Source organism: Parasteatoda tepidariorum, chromosome 1 (genome assembly GCF_982258835.1).
Source record: "Parasteatoda tepidariorum strain Cologne lab strain chromosome 1, Ptep-v5.0, whole genome shotgun sequence".
In the NCBI taxonomy this organism is placed as follows: domain Eukaryota; kingdom Metazoa; phylum Arthropoda; class Arachnida; order Araneae; family Theridiidae; genus Parasteatoda; species Parasteatoda tepidariorum.
In genome coordinates this window covers 28,383,873-28,398,833 of record NC_141755.1, presented here as the reverse complement: position 1 = coordinate 28,398,833, position 14,961 = coordinate 28,383,873, and positions in this window count along the sequence as shown.

Genomic DNA, 14,961 nt, shown 5'->3' with positions numbered 1-14,961 from the left:
ATTTTCCCATTTGCATAAACGCTTGTTGTTTTGGACACACCTTCAACTGTTTACTACAGTTATTCTTTTCTAAACAAAACTTTCTACCCTCGAACTCGAAACAGATTCAAAATCCATGAAAGAAATTGTTTCCACCATCCATCACAGAGAGAGATATATCACACCGTGAAATTTAAGTAATTTGATTGGTGTCGTCTTAAGCAATCGAGATTGCTTCTTTCAGGGTGACCTGCGAGAAAGGTTATAGGCTGGATATTAAGAACCGCCTGGGGTCATATCCTTTCATCTTTTTATGAACCCCGTAGGTTGTGCATAAATTAGAGAATACATTGCTCTTTAATTCTTGGTTCACGCCTATACTCAGGCAGCAGGTATCATGTTTAGCAAGTCAAGTATCATTGAGTAACTCGGTTGCTTGCCAAGGTAAACAGGGGATTTCCTATCAAAGTTGCACCTTTTTCTTAATTAGTAAAGTTTGAATTCTACAGCGTGTGAAGAAATTACACTTTCATAAAAAACCTTTTAATTTCTGTGGTTTTACGTACTTTTAAAATTGTAACACTCCTACACATTTTATGAAACAATATTCATGCAAAAAAATTTTTTCTTGATTTTTTATATAAATCTTTAAAACAATGTAAACTGATTGAAATTTAATTTTTTTTAACAATCAGCTAGAAGTTATATTTTTGTGAAGTTAAAGCATTTTAATCTAATACAAAGTATTTTTAATTTAATTTTTTCTGAATATTGAATTTATCACGTAATTTTATCAGAGTTTTTAGAAATATTAAATGCTTTCATTATTTTTTAAAGACTTTAAATATGTTCACTATTCTTCGTATTTTCAACAATACAGATCACATAAATACGACTGTAGAGTTGAAATTTAACGTGATGAAAGTCCCTATTTGCTTAACACGAGTTGTTCTTTTTCTCCAAAATTTCTACTTTTTAAAGCTATTGCAATTATAAGTGCTTTTATTGTGAATTTTTCTCGATGTTTTTTATTTGTGTTACATTTTCTTTCTGATGTACAAAAACTATGAGACTTTAGTTTGTATTTATATCGACAAATTAGAAAATGGGCAGAGAGTACAGCTGAATTAAAAAAATAATATTCGATAATTAGTTCGATAATTATTAACTGTTTAAATTGCAGTACCATGCGAGACAATTGCTACCCCAGAACAGACAATAACAGATTTGAAATTTAACGTGCTGAAAGCCCTTTTCATTGATGAAACTAAGTAAATTTTTTATTTTGAAATTCTAACTTCATTACAAGTTATCATAATTAAGTTGTTCGTGATTTTTTTTTTGCTTTAAATAATAGCTATATAACCATTGTTCTCGAAAAATTTGTTTTCCTCTCTTCAGAATTTTTATTTTAAAGCTCCCGCTTGAGTCAATTCTGAAAGTAACAAAAGAAAGGGTGGGAGAGAGGGTGAGAGAGAGAGGGGGGGGATTAGTTAGTGCCAGATTTAAATCTTAATATTTATTTTAAAATTTTCAAAACTAAAAAGTTTTAGTACAAGCGATATAAAAACCATTCCTTATTTGACAGACATTAAGTCTTGTTACGGATTAAAATCATTTCTCACTTATTTAAGTAAGCAATAAGGAGAGTATGCAGCATCGTTTCAAGAGTTGGCGACGTTCGTCCTTGGAACTTGGAATCCATTTGGCATGGCATGGGATGCAAACAGGCTCTATCCATAGGAATAATGGGTTTTTTCTTAACTTGTAACAGAGCATGAACCAGAAACTATCCTTGCTCTAGGTCTGGGATGGCGAACCAATGGCACGCCACATAATATTTTGGGCACGCCACCGATCACGAAGTTCACTGTGAAGCAATTTACCAATTAAATTAAAATTCACAAAAACAAACTTAAAAAATAAAAAATTATTAGCAAAAAAATTACAATTAATGCCAAAAAACAATTAATTACCATAAAAACAAGCTAACAATAAATAACTAGCAAAATTTTTTTTATCAGATCTGCTTAAAATAACATCTTACAACCTAATATAAGTTATTTGTCATCTAATCTGCAACAACAGAAGTCACACTGATGTTACTTTAAGTTGAATTACGCGTATAACTGAGACATTGCAAAATATATATCTTTTCCATTGTAAATAAAGAGTTTTGAGTTGATAGTACTTACAAGGGAAACTAGGGAAGTGTGACTCGCCAATTTTGAAATAAACTAGTGGGATGTATGCCTTATGAGGAATAATTTTAGGGGGCAACATTCGTTTCGGCCCATAGAAGGTCCCGTGAGAGATAAAAAATAATACAATATATAGAAAAATCGGTATTTTATTACTTCAATGCAGACTTTTAGTAATTGAAATTGTCTCATAATCCAATTATTTTTTGTGATTAATTGGATAATTAATTAATTTGCTAGTTAATAAATTAATCAGAAAATTAATTAATTATTAATTAATTATTAAATAATTAATAATTAATTATCTGTTAATTAATTGTTAATTAATTAATTGATTTGCAATTACATACTCCAATTAATTTGGAAAGTTTTTTGAAGAAAAAAATTACAAGACATTTGTTGTCAATTTTTTTTTTTAAAATTAACATAACAGGTTTTTCTGAAAAACTACAGATATATAAAATTTTTCAAATCAATTTTGTCAATAAATATGCATTATATAGTACGTGAAAGTACCACAAAATTAATTGGAGTATTGAGATAATTATAATAACTAATAGTCTGCATTGAAATAATAAAATACTGATTTTTCTATATATTGAACTATTTTTTTTCTCTCACGGGACCTTCTATGGGCCGAAACGAATGTTCCCCCCTAAAATTATTCCTCATAAGGCATACATCCCACTAGTTTATTTCAAAATTGGCGAGTCACACTTCCCTAGTTTCCCTTGTTAGTGTTATTATTTTCCCGATAATCACGAAGGCAAAATTGTTTGACGGCACGTCTATGACCTCACTAAACAATTTTTTGGAAAAAATGGCACGTTGGTGTATAAAGGTTCGCCACCCCTGCTCTAGGTGAAGTGAAATGTTTAGCGAAACTCTACTTTAGTTTCTGGCCCACAACACCATTTTTGCTGTTGTGATACATTAAAATTGTTTACAGTGTAAGGAGGATAAAATTGCATGTTTAAAGAATCATATCAATACTGTATTTCGACTTAGTGATCTATCTGAAAAAACAATTTATTATAACGAAGTCATACAATTTTTGCATGGAATTTATTTACGCTTAATGTTAAATAGAAGAAATTGCTTTTTCTAAATGAAATTATCTCTAAATAAAATTTTTTATTACATCCTCACTAAAATTTTCATTCAAAAAATTCATTAAAAAATAGCATACAACGAATTAAAAGAGCTGAAATTTAATGAGAAAATAATTAATTAACTGAGAAAAATATTCAAGAGTAAATAAAATGTTCTTCTTATTGATTAAACTACACATTTGAACAGAAATTGTACAATTAAGGATCTACTGTTTATAATATTTTGTATTAAAGTGCAGTTGATGAGCTTTCGATGGTTTCGAATACTTTGATTTAATCGAGGTAATAAAAATTTGAGTTGATATTTTTGAATTATGTATAGCGAATTTTTAAACCGTTCTTATTTTTACATTTCACAAAACTATTGTATGGTAATGTTAACATCCAAATTCAACTCTTAAAATTTGTTTTTTAACAGTTGGATAAACAACAGATGTTTTACGTTAAAATAGCAAAAATAACAGGGGAAATATTAGAATGTTTATCTATGCCTCTTCTTTGTTAACAAATTATTAAACTGTCAGGAATCTCAATAAAAAAAACGCAGTTTTTTCTAAAATTGTTTGTCAAAAAGTTTTGATTTTATCACGAAGTTTCAGCTTTGAAATTTATTTTGTTTCCAAACCTCTTCCTCTACCCCCGTTTCCTTCAATGATTTCTGATTACCAAATGAGAAAGTAGCGTAATCAAGAAAATTAGTTTTAGGAAAATTTGAAATAAATTATTATAATCTATTGATTCGTTCATTTTATCCACGTAAAAAGAAGTTTAACCAATCACTTTAGAAAATATGTTGGTTTGACGTGAGAAATCAGAAGTTTTAACAAAAGTACATTTAACGGCTTCCATATCGTTAATATTTAAAGATTTATTTATTTCATCCTAAATAGCTTAATTGAATGATTAGGAATTCTATTGGCTATTGATTGCCTCAACTTGAAAACTTCGATTTCTTTGGTTTAGTTTCTTATAATTCAAAGTAGAGATTACAAAGAAATTAATTGGACTTTTATTTATCAGTCTAACTGAATTTTTTTCTAACAGCTAAATTGATTACCTTTTACAAATATTTTAAAACTTATTCAAATGCTAACTCTTAAAAATCTTAATATAGAAAAAATGAATATTCTACTTTCAAAAATAAACATTCAATTCATATCAAAACCAAAGAATTGTATTCAATGTAATACAGGCAAAATGTTTCATATACATTTTATATTTCGTAACCAAAAATACTAACAGCATACAAAAACTTAGCTTAATTTGTGATTGACATTTCGGGTAACTTCTTGGTTAGAATTCTTGAAAAGTTTTTTTACCGGAAGCAAATGTTGTTAACATCTTAATGAATTAAAACCAAGAAGTTTAGTCTAACTTTTCTACCCTAGTCTTTGACAATATCTTGTTAAATTTGCATTTTACATAATGTCTGTTGTTGATCTTTTTAAACGTATTAACACTCACGATATTCACTAATGCATTAAAAATCTTCTTAATTCCTTCAGATCTTAGAAAAATCACTGAGGTGAGACAGATTTTCATTTTTGTTTTACTTATGTTTAAATAGGTTAAATGGTTGAAAAACATTAAACAGCTATTCTTTTTGCGAAGATTGTGCTTTCTTTTCGTTCTTAGCTCGCTTTAATCTGTTTATATTATCTGTTTTTTTCTTTACTTAAGAAAATTGGAAACGACAAAAAGAAAGTTATTCATAGTAAACGAATATAGTTAAGAACTTTTTTTTAGATGCAATTCAGGAATTATTTAATAATTTTAAAATTTTATTTTTAATAGAAAAGAAGTTAATTTTTGCCAGTTTTTCTCACTAACTAAGAAATTTCCTTAAATTTCGGAGAGTGATCTTTTCGGCTAACTGCCTTCTTTGAGGAAAAAGTTCAATTTCCCTAAATGAAACGGACTTCAAAATTAGTAGTGTTGACTACAATCTCTTACTTTTTTTAAAAAGCCCAATTGGGTATACTATAGCCTACGTCACAGATCGTGTTATTCCTACTAAATTTAACTGGTGAACAGTTTTTTCTGCGAACCTGATTTCTAGCAACAAGTAAAAGCATCAAACGAAGTGTCTTGTTATAAGTCGCTACTCGCCAGGTTGGAATTGTATTAGTCTAGTTCCTTTGGAAATAATTTATATTGTTGTTTTACCGAAGTTTATGAATTTAGTAAGCATAGTTGAAACTCAGTTTATTAATTAAACTAAAAGGTAAATGTTATTCCTAGTAAGTGGAAGTAGTTGTGCTTTTTTCATATTATACCCAATTGATATGAATTGATTCAAAACTATTGGAGCTGATCTTTAATTTATACTGGTATTATATAAATCTTACTAGTTTAAATTTGGGGGTTTATGTACATTCTTTTTCACAGTATCAGGTTAGTCGTACAGAAATATCCCTGGCTCGATCCCTGACGATGTAGAAGAACAATCGCTATCTCTTCTCATTATTGACCAGGCACAACGAACACGCAACTGTCACACTTCAACACATAATAGCGTAATACTTTCACCTGATTTTACGGTTCACCTTAATTCTACAAACAAATCACCCGAGTCTCAAACAACTTTAAGACCCGAACTAAAGATCACTTTTATAACGATAACGTCACCTTTATAACGTATCATAACAGTAATTTATGGCCAGTAGTCATATAATTTACGAGAAAAATAACTTATGGGTAGACCTGTATTCTTACGGTCATGTTAGCTTTTCGTGCATACGCTTATTTTTAAGGTTAAATAATTGGTGTACTTTTGGGCTGTCACGGATCGTAATCTAGCAGTGAAATTTTTAGAGTATAGTAGTCATATTTCAACTATAGTTGGATCTGCCTTGTTAAAATTGTATTTGGACTATAATTTCGTTCAAATTCTTTACGCAATCATAATTTAGCTTTAAGTTAGACCATATTATGCTATTTCCTAAACATGATTAAGCAATGCTAGGGCTCAAAGGAAACATGATTAAATTTAACCTTACTGGAGTCGTAGCGAATTCATACCGTATTATAGTTCAAGGTACTGGTATGATGCAACAACATTAAACCGATTTTACCGAGAATGTAGAAGTAGGGCGACGCTGTTCTTCGAGATTTTTTAAAGAGTTCAGTCTACTGAAGTGAGTGTACTACAGGTGAGTCTGAAAAAGAAAACTAAATCTATGTATAGTGCAGAAAAAAAGGAGAAAAAATGCGGACCACCCTGAATAACTTTCGATGACCTCAAATATGCTAATTAATAAGTGTAAACGATAATTTAAATTACGAAATCAAACATAAAAACATACTTTTTCTTTCAACGGATTTGAATTTTTGACCCCAAGAATTATGAAGGGTAGCCGCAATCTGAGAAATATGGTCCCCATAGTTTGATCAGAGCAGCGATTCAAAGTTTGGACCCCTTTATGTTAATTTTACTTTTTGCGTATTGCACCATATCTGGAGAAGTTTTTAAGCGAATTGAAAAATGCTTACACGCAGTTATAAAATTCGTTTGTCAAAAAATAATTTCATGCAAAAAATAATTTTTATTAAATATTTATTATTTTTTTTCAAACAGTAATCGGAAACATTTTGAATTGTAAGGTACACAAATTTTTACATTATTTTAAAGTATGCAATTTTAAATGACAAAATACAAATTTTGAGCAAAATCGGTTGAATAGTTCGTGAGAAATCGAATTTTAAAAATCTGACTTTTCGAAATTCAATTTCTCAGGAACTTTTCAACCGACTTTGCTCAAACTTTGTATTTTGCTATTTAAAATTATAGTCTTTAAAATGCAAAAAAAAAAAAAATTTATACCTTACAGTTCAAAATTCTTTCGACCATTCTTAAATAAAATAATAAAAAATAATAAATTTGTATTTATTAAAAATTATTTTCTACATAGAATTATCTTTGGATAAACGAATTTTATAATTGCGTTCAAAATATTTTCACTTGGCTTAAACTTATCTCGAAATTGAGCAAAACACACACAAAGTGAAATTAACATTGAGGGGTACAAACTTTGAAGTGCTCTCCTGACCAAACTATAGGGACTATATTTTCCAGATTTCGGCTACCCCAATATTTTGAGGGTCAAAAATTCAAATCCGTTGAAAAAAGGTATGTTTATTCAGTAAAAGTAAGCTTTTGTGTCTTATTTCGTAACTTAAAATATCTTCTGTACTTATTTATTAGCATATTTGCGGTTACCCCCTTGAGTTATTAAGATTGAGTACTAAAATGCGAAGATCCGATCATAAGATCAAAAGTTATTCGGGATGGTCGGTATTTTTCTCTCTGTACATACAGCGGGCAAAAAAAAAAGGAAAAAAAAAGGAAAAAAAAGGAAATAGGATCTTTTTGTTCTAGGACTCCTTCTTATTAGTTTGGGGAGGGGGAACTTCAAATGAAAAAGCAGACAATACTTTAAATTATGAAATCATACACAAAAACGTACTTTACCTTAATAAATGTACCCTTTTTTTCGACGGATTCGGATTTCTGACTCCTAAAATATATAGGGGATAATCCCTAATCGGTCGAATAGTTCTTGAAAAATCAAAATTTAAAATTTTACCAATATTGTATTTTGTTCAAATTTCGCATTTTGCCATGTAAAGTTACATGCATTAAAATGATGTAAAAAAAATGCATACCATGCAATTCAAAAATTTTCCGACCTATTGAGCAAAATTATAAAAAATAATAAATATTTACTAAAAGCTATTTATTGCATGGAGTTATCTTTGAATAAACGAATTTTATGATTGTGCTCAAAAATTTTTCAATTCGCTTAAAAAGTATAGATATAGCCATATACGCAAAACGTAATATTAAAATAAAAAGTTGAGCACTCTCTTGAGAAAATTTATGGGACCATATTTCTCAGATTGCGGATACCCCTTATATTTTGAGGGCCCGAAATCCGAATCAGTCGAAAAAAAGGTATGTCTATTTAGAGAAAGTATGTTTCTATGTTTGATTTCTTAACTGGCAAGCAGTAATTAACTAGCATATTTGCGGTCTCTCTCTCGAACTATTTAATCGTCCTACAACAGACTGATCATAACAGTTTGATCTGATCTTATCTTATGATCTCCTGATCTTATAATCAGGCAGATCTGATCATAAGATTCTTTTTTACCCTCTGTATATATATAATAAAAATCAGAAGAAAATGTTTAATGCTTCGAGCAGTCTCATTTGGACATATAAATCACATGATACAGTTTTCTCACTTTAAGATCCAGTTTTCTACGGCTGTCATAATGAAATTAATAAAAGTTTTAAAGATATTATTTACCTATGCAATGGGATACCTGCAAGTGACGTAGTGTGGGTGTCTCGATCCTGATTGGTTGTTGAAACGGGCATTTGTTCACGTTAGCAAACAAATCATCGCATAATTACATTCGATTTCCAGTATGTTAAGCCGTCAAATATCAGTTCTCTTAAGTGACATATTCTATATTCTTCACAATAACTCTTTCAAAAAGATTTCAATTTTTTTTCTGTATGTTTCTTACTTAACACAAAAGTCAGGCATTAAGCCACGTAGAACATAAACACACTAACTGTTCATCAAACTTGCCTGGTACACAAAACAAAATTATGTCATGGAGACAATAAAATATATTAATTCATATAATAATTCTAAGTTAAGTAAAAGACGGTAGACGAGAAAGAATTATATTTCAACAAATTCGATGTTTAATACGGAGCTGCATTTAATAACTTCACGTTAATTAGCATTCTAACTTATGTGGAAAAACTTGCTCAACTTTACCTAGCCATTTTGTTTTTAACTATAAAAGTAATAAAGATAGTCATTCATAAGTCACATGTATGGGTTGGTATTTGTGATCTTCTTCCTCTTGAAATTTATCTCTAATTTAAAGGTATTTACATGATATATTTGTTTATCATTATTTCTTTTGTAATTTTGGCCATTATTAAATTTTGATTTTGATTATTATTTCTAATTAAAGATTTAAATCTAAAAGAGGTGTAATTTAAAATATGATCTTACCTTATTACCCGACATTTTATGATAATCATGTTTATATAAATTGGTATCTAAAGTTATTAACTCTTTTCAGTTGATGAACTGTAAATAAGTTATACTAATTTTTCACAAGCTTTGTGTTCAACTGTGTCTTGTCAACGCATGCAATTAAAATAATGAATATAAAATTGTAAAATAACATCGGAAATTAATTTTGCGCATCAACACTAGATAATCTTTTTAGCGAAAAACATTAATGCATTTTCTATGGAGCCAAAACTTAACTAAGTATAATATTAAAAAAAGCAAAATTGCAGAAAAAGATTGAATTGAAACCATCAAGCTAAATTGTTAGGTTTAAAATGCGCAATTTTATCTCTTTCGAATCGGAAACTAAATTTGTGTAATTAAATCTATGTTAAGACAATAAAAATTTTTTGGAACAGATAGTAAAATACATTTTAATTCAGATATTTTGATGTAATAATCTGTTTATAATAATAATTAAAAAAAAACGAGATTGCAGTAATCATAGGGTTTGGTGACAAAGCTTGCCTGTAAGGCCTCCACTGCAATTTCTTAAATAATTTCTTTCTGACCTTTACATCAGTATTGTCAAGATTTCTGAGTCACCTAAACTACGCACATTCTTATCTATTGCGCTATTAGAAAATCATCGATCAAAAAAGGAGTTATATATTTTTTTCAAAAATGTGATTATAAAAGATAATCTTTATTTCAATTTCTTTCTTATGTCATATCTTAGACGTAAGAATTTAACTCTCTTAACCTTTGAACGGTTACTTCAAATAAATGTAGAAAAGCTTGTTTCTAATATCTGAATGCAATTCTTGCTCTTCAAATTCTTTTTCGAAGACTTTGGCGTCGTATGAAATATTTTTCTTCTTTCTCAGAGACAATTTGGTATCTTTAAAACTACTGCGAGTTCACGACAGTTATTTGTAATTATCTGAATAAGTTTAATCAGCCTTTAGTCAGCACTATCTGTACTTATCACGAAATTGTTTCAAATGCCAAAAGGAAGAAGAACCTCAGTTTTGTGAAATCGTTTACAGCTTTATCCTTTTTTCAATTTGAAAAGATACTATAACACTGAATTAAGCCGAGGTGGCTTAGGGGATAAAGTGCTCTCTTCCCAATGAAGTGAACCGAATTCGAATCTCAGCGATGGCTGGTCGATACGAATTCCGCACCCGGTCGGCACCGACCATAGTGCGACCACAGTGCCTACCACATCCTCAGAGGTAAACGGGTCATGGCCTAGAGTCCCCTTGTCTCCATACTCACCATGGGAGGTTTTAGTGGTCTTCCTCTCCATGTAACGCAAATGTGGTTTAGTTCCATCAAATATCCTTCACGATGGCAAAACTTCTTCTGATACTTGATCATGGAGATCCCTTGTCTTCTGAATTGGGTTCAAAATTGCAAGGATACGGAGTTGAACATTGGTTGCTGCAAAATCAAAATTGGGTCAGCTGTTCAGCAACGATTATAAAATATAATAGAAAGAAAGAGTCGTGTTAGCTCAGGAGATAGAGCGCTCGCCTCCGAATGAATCGACCCGGGTTCCTATTCCAACGATGGCTGGTCGATACAAATTCCGTACCCGGCCAGCACCGACTGTAGCGCTTGAAAGTAAAGTTTTATAACCAACATTTCGTAAATGATATCAGTGAAAAAGCAAATAAAGTGAACTCTACAAAAAAAAAAAATTCTAAATTTTTAAATACATTAAAGAAACAACAACTACCGGAATATATACTTACTCTTAACAATTCATAGCAATAAAAAATAATAGTGAAACTTATTTATAATAACTTGAATAACTAAATTTTCATGCATGTTTTATTTTTTGTCATATTATTGAAAATTCATCCCAAATATGTCTATACTTTATGCAATTCGTATTAAATCTTTTGGACACATCCTAAACTAAGGTGGGTTGACAGAATAATAAGGATTTCAAAGCACTGAGAATACCCTGGCAAAGAAGAGAGAGCAGAAGGGGAAAAATATTCCAAAGAAGGCCTTGGCTCACTAAGGACTGTCAAGTCAATGAAGAAGAAATTTTTTATGTAATATTGATTATTTTACTGTGACAGTTTATCTGTGAGAGTTTAGCTGTGCTAAGTACTACACTTACTTTTAACATACTTTTTATTCATAAAAAATTAAACCAAAGTAAAACATGATTAATATTTATTTTATTAATTTTATTAATTTTTAAGACTTTTTAAAGCACTTCCACTTAAAAATATTAAGGGTAATTCATTATTTATTGATATGGCGTACTATGGTGGATATGTATTTATATGATTTAATTCGAAACCTTTGAAATAATATTATTAATTCATATTTCTTATATATCAAGCTTAATGATTTTGGGATGACAATCTTAATCTACAGTTAAATCATAGTTAATGCATGAAATTTTGGATTAAAAGTTACGTAGAACTTAAGACATTGGGTAACATCAACGTTAAAAGTCTGAAGAAATAGTATATAAAATGTTATATACCGAAACTATGGATGGTAAATTACCAAAATAATCGGAAGATAAGCCTTTTAAGTTTGAAGAAATACTTTATAAAATGTCATATGATGAAACTATGGGTGAAAAGTTTCCTAAATGTTTGAATAGGAATAGTCTCATAAATCTAAAAAAATATTATTTTATAAGTCATACATTGGAGTTATGGAGGAAAATTTACCTTAATTATAGTGAGACAATAACCTTATAAATTTAAAGAAATATTATTTCATAGATTGGTTATCATATATTGAAACTATGAATGAAATGTCGCCTAATATTTAAGGATTGGGGAACAACAGGTTTAACAGTTTAACGAAATGGCATATTATATATTAAAAATGTGGATGTAAAATTTTCTTTCGCTTTACGATAACATGACAACAGCCTTAACCTAGTTCTGGAATCGATTTCGTACAGTTGTAAGTAACAGAAAAAAAAGAAGCTATGACAATTTTCTTTCCCAAACAGAGAATTTAAATGTTTCTTAGGATATTTTATCATCTGATTGACGTGTTATTTTCAGAAATACTTAGGCCATTTTTAATGTAGAAAATGAATGAACAACGACAGCAATAGTGAGACATAGTAATACAGAATGGAAAAAAGAATTGCTAAATCACGGAAGAAAATAGATACTTTTATGTTGTGTTAGGCTAATTTCCAATGTAATGCCATTATTAAGTTTTATGAAAGAGGAACATAAGAGGTCTGACAATACGGAAGGGTTGAAGGTTGAGCAACGGATTGCTTACTCCGAACTTTCTACTCCGATTTTTTTGAAAGCTTGACTCCGGCTTACACATTGTAAAAAATTCCGGATCAATTTACGATATACCGGCATTTTGGGTGCACGATCCGTAAAATCCATTTTTACTGTTGCTGCTGTTACTTTTTGTTGTTTTATTGTTGTTGTTACTTGTCATTGAACAAACGACCCAATTTTGAGTTTACGACAATCTTCAACTCTAAAGCCTTGAAATTTTGAACCCAATCCAGAAGACAACAGAGCTTCTGGATCAAGTATTGGGAGAAATTTGCCTTCATGGTGGACTTTTTGATGGAACTAATATGCATTTGCTTACATGAAGAGGAAAACCACGAATATCTCCAACGATTAGCCTAACGGCAAGGGTACTCTAACCCATGATCCGTTTACTACCTTTACGTCAGCACTGTGGCCGGTGCGAGCTGGGTTTTTGTATCGACCAGTCATAGCTGGGATTCGAACCCGTTCACTCCATTTGAATGCGAGTGCTCTATCCCGTGAGCCAACACGGCTCTGCTGTTGTTGCCAGCAAGCCTGTAAGGAAATAAAGCGAATTTTTAAGGTCGAGGGTACGTTTCTTGTATTTCAGTTGCGCTATCTAATACGACTTCAGCCACACACACACACACGTCACAGTCCGTTTTACACGGAGAACCCAATCATACTATTTTCTTTCATCCCCAGATCATGATTTCGACCTGATCCAGAGAATGATCATTTAGTACCCTCAGAAGTGCTGATTTGTTATAAGAAATTAGAGGACTTCGTGGCCAGGTAGATTTAGCGTGTACCAGTCACCATTTAATATACAGGGAGTCTTCGGCCTGTGGGATATTCTTAACGCAAAATATTATACCGCAATATTTACGCTAATACTTATTTAATTCAGTGATTCAGAGATTTTGCGGTAATTATTTTTGTGAAGATCACAGTATATCAAGTGTTTTGTTTCGTAACATGTTCCGGTAAAAAGGGATTTTACGGTAAAAATTATCGGCACCTTGAGTGCCAGTACTTTTTACCATAATTTGATTTGGATTTTTTTTACAGTGTACTCTATGAAAATTTCAACTGAACCTTTGGTAAATATCGTAACTATTTCAAAATAAATCCCAATTTCAAATGATGTGTTTTTATTTTAATGCGGAGTAAAAACATGGAGTGTGTATGGATTTAAGAGTGTTTTGTTTCGTGCTTTACATTGCAGCATAAAGGTAGAAAAAATAAATAATAAAAATAATTTTGTTTAAAATATTGAAATTGTTAAAATCCATTAAGAAAAGGAATTATATATTAATTTCTCACAAGAACAATCACACACTTATGTACATTTTACGACAATAATATTCTTTAGAGAATATACCTGAACCAGAAAATTATTACAAATATCATATATAAAATTTATTTGCATATCTGTTTAATTAACTTTTCAACTGAGTTAAATTAATTTGTTTTGGGGATTTATGCACTTTATCAATTCTGGTAAAATCACCGTTCAGTACTGTAATGACATTTCTGGTAAAAAAAAAGCCCTATAATTCTGGTTAACAGAATCAAAGCATACGGTATTTAAACCATTCATTTTGTAATTCTTTCGTTAATAGAGTAATGGTTTACCAGAATTTCTGGTTTTCAAATTTTCAGTTCTTATAACCATACATTTAGAAAAAAATACAAAAATGAAAAGTGAATTTAAGGGAAAAAATGGTTTTTATACTAAGCTCTAAGGTATCATGATAAAATTACAAGTAAGATATGATAAAAGTTTATATTATAAAACCATATTTTTGTGTTAATTTTTGCCAAAATCATTAACAAATTACCGAGATTTTTGGTGTTCTTATAGAGTCAGAAACGAGGTAAATTTTGCCATATTCCGGTAGCTTTGGCAGCACTTTTTTTCTCAGTGTATCAAGTACAATCTCATAAAGCTGTTACTGTCTATCTGCCATAAGCATATGAGATTAGAGACAAGTGAAATCATGGAGTAATTGTATGTGATGTCATTTGTATCCGACGAAAGTATTATCTTTTTGCTGCAAGTTCTTTTCTCCTTCAGTCATTAAAATACACAGAAAAAAAAAGCTGATTTTTCGCTAAATCTTATACTATAATACAAGGAATGGTTGCCAAGTCGAAAATCGCCTCAGAATTAATAAACTCCGGTAAACTTGGGGGTCTGGGGTTTTTGGCCACGAGGAATCGATTGGCGCCTGGTTTGAAGCGCTACGGTCGAGCAGTTCGGAGTTACAGATATGATATTTTCAAACTTTATTAGTTCGCCATAATGGCTATAGATACATTTCTCCACTCTTATAAATGTATGCTAATGCGA